A 3,363-nucleotide genomic window follows, 5' to 3' on the forward strand; every position below is an offset into this window, starting at 1 on the left:
GAGCTCAGGGATGGGGAGAGGCCATGTGCGGGTCAGATATTAGGAGCGCCCAGGCCCAGGTGGAGCTCAGGGATGGGGAGAGTCCATGTGCAGGTCAGATATTAGGAGCGCAGTGGCCCAGGTGGAGCTCAGGGATGGGGAGAGTCCATGTGCGTGTTAGATATTAGGAGCGCCCAGGCCCAGGTGGAGCTCAGGGATGGGGAGAGCCCATGGGTGTTTCAGGTATTAGGAGCGCCAGGCCCAGGTGGAGCTCTGGGATGGGGAGAGCCCATGGGCGTGTCAGATATTAGGAACGGAGTGGCCCAGGTGGAGCTCAGGGATGGGGAGAGCACATGTGCGTGTCAGATATTAGGAGCGCCCAGGCCCAGTTGGAGCTCAGGGATGGGGGAGCCCATGTGTGTGTCAGATATTAGGAGTGTCCAGGCCCAGGTGGAGCTCAGGGATGGGGAGAGTCCATGGGTGTGTCAGATATTAGGAGCGCCCAGGCCCAGGTGGAGCTCAGGGATGGGGAGAGCCCATGGTTGTGTCAGATATTAGGAGAGGAGTGGCCCAGGTGGAGCTCAGGGATGGGGAGAGTCCATGTGCGGGTCAGATATTAGGAGCGCCCAGGCCCAGGTGGAGCTCAGGGAAGGGGGCGAGTCCATGTGCGGGTCAGATATTAGGAGCGCCCAGGCCCAGGTGGAGCTCAGGGATGGGGAGAGCCCATGGGTCTGTCAGATATTAGGAGTGTCCAGGCCCATGTGGAGCTCAGGGATGGGGAGAGCCCATGGGTGTGTCAGATATTAGGAGCCCCCAGGCCCAGGTGTAGCTCAGGGATGGGGAGAGCCCATGGGTGTGTCAGGTATTAGGAGCACCCAGGCCCAGGTGGAGCTCAGGGATGGGGAGAGCCCATGGGCGTGTCAGGTATTAGGAACGGAGTGGCCCAGGTGGAGCTCAGGGATGGGGAGAGCACATGTGCGTGTCAGATGTTAGGAGCGCCCAGGCCCAGGTGGACCTCAGGGATGGGGAGAGCACATGTGCATGTCAGATATTAGGAGTGTCCAGGCCCAGGTGAAGCTCAGGGATGGGGGGAGCCCATGTGCATGTCAGATATTAAGAGCGGAGTGGCCCAGGTGGAGCTCAGGTATGGGGAGAGTCCATGGGTGTGTCAGATATTAGGAGCGCCCAGGCCCAGGTGGAGCTCAGGGATGGGGAGAGCCCATAGGTGTGTCAGATATTAGGAGCGGAGTGGCCCAGGTGGAGCTCAGGGATGGGGAGAGTCCATGTGCATGTCAGATATTAGGAGCGGAGTGGCCCAGGTGGAGCTCAGGGATGGGGAGAGTCCATGGGTGTGTCAGATATTAGTAGCGCCCAGGCCCAGGTGGAGCTCAGGGATGGGGAGAGCCCATGGGTGTGTCAGATATTAGGAGCGGAGTGGCCCAGGTGGAGCTCAGGGATGGGGAGAGTCCATGTGCGGGTCAGATATTAGGAGCGCCCAGGCCCAGGTCGAGGTCAGGGATGGGTAGAGGCCATGGGTGTGTCAGATATTAGGAGCGCCCAGGCCCAGGTGGAGCTCAGGGATGGGGAGAGGCCATGTGCGGGTCAGATATTAGGAGCGCCCAGGCCCAGGTCGAGGTCAGGGATGGGGAGAGGCCATGGGTGTGTCAGATATTAGGAGCGCAGTGGCCCAGGTGGAGCTCAGGGATGGGGAGAGCACATAGGCGTGTCAGATATTAGTAGCGCCCAGGCCCAGGTGGAGCTCAGGGATGGGGAGAGTCCATGTGCGGGTCAGATATTAGGAGCGCCCAGGCCCAGGTCGAGGTCAGGGATGGGTAGAGGCCATGGGTGTGTCAGATATTAGGAGCGCCCAGGCCCAGGTGGAGCTCAGGGATGGGGAGAGGCCATGTGCGGGTCAGATATTAGGAGCGCCCAGGCCCAGGTCGAGGTCAGGGATGGGGAGAGGCCATGGGTGTGTCAGATATTAGGAGCGCAGTGGCCCAGGTGGAGCTCAGGGATGGGGAGAGCACATGGGCGGGTCAGATATTAGGAGCGCCCAGGCCCAGGTGGAGCTCAGGGATGGGGAGAGGCCATGGGTGTGTCAGATATTAGGAGCGCCCAGGCCCAGGTGGAGCTCAGGGATGGGGAGAGGCCATGTGCGGGTCAGATATTAGGAGCGCCCAGGCCCAGGTGGAGCTCAGGGATGGGGAGAGTCCATGTGCAGGTCAGATATTAGGAGCGCAGTGGCCCAGGTGGAGCTCAGGGATGGGGAGAGTCCATGTGCGTGTTAGATATTAGGAGCGCCCAGGCCCAGGTGGAGCTCAGGGATGGGGAGAGCCCATGGGTGTTTCAGGTATTAGGAGCGCCCAGGCCCAGGTGGAGCTCTGGGATGGGGAGAGCCCATGGGCGTGTCAGATATTAGGAACGGAGTGGCCCAGGTGGAGCTCAGGGATGGGGAGAGCACATGTGCGTGTCAGATATTAGGAGCGCCCAGGCCCAGGTGGAGCTTAGGGATGGGGGAGCCCATTTGTGTGTCAGATATTAGGAGTGTCCAGGCCCAGGTGGAGCTCAGGGATGGGGAGAGTCCATGGGTGTGTCAGATATTAGGAGCGCCCAGGCCCAGGTGGAGCTCAGGGATGGGGAGAGCCCATGGTTGTGTCAGATATTAGGAGAGGAGTGGCCCAGGTGGAGCTCAGGGATGGGGAGAGTCCATGTGCGGGTCAGATATTAGGAGCGCCCAGGCCCAGGTGGAGCTCAGGGAAGGGGGCGAGTCCATGTGCGGGTCAGATATTAGGAGCGCCCAGGCCCAGGTGGAGCTCAGGGATGGGGAGAGCCCATGGGTCTGTCAGATATTAGGAGTGTCCAGGCCCATGTGGAGCTCAGGGATGGGGAGACCCCATGGGTGTGTCAGATATTAGGAGCCCCCAGGCCCAGGTGTAGCTCAGGGATGGGGAGAGCCCATGGGTGTGTCAGGTATTAGGAGCACCCAGGCCCAGGTGGAGCTCAGGGATGGGGAGAGCCCATGGGCGTGTCAGGTATTAGGAACGGAGTGGCCCAGGTGGAGCTCAGGGATGGGGAGAGCACATGTGCGTGTCAGATGTTAGGAGCGCCCAGGCCCAGGTGGACCTCAGGGATGGGGAGAGCACATGTGCGTGTCAGATATTAGGAGCGCCCAGGCCCAGGTGGAGCAAAGGGATGGGGGAGCCCATGTGCGTGTCAGATATTAGGAGTGTCCAGGCCCAGGTGAAGCTCAGGGATGGGGAGAGTCCATGTGCATGTCAGATATTAAGAGCGGAGTGGCCCAGGTGGAGCTCATGTATGGGGAGAGTCCATGGGTGTGTCAGATATTAGGAGCGCCCAGGCCCAGGTGGAGCTCAGGGATGGGGA

The sequence above is a fragment of the Ambystoma mexicanum genome, chromosome 13 (assembly GCF_040938575.1).
Source record: "Ambystoma mexicanum isolate Mex_15411 chromosome 13, UKY_AmexF1_1, whole genome shotgun sequence".
Classification (NCBI taxonomy): domain Eukaryota; kingdom Metazoa; phylum Chordata; class Amphibia; order Caudata; family Ambystomatidae; genus Ambystoma; species Ambystoma mexicanum.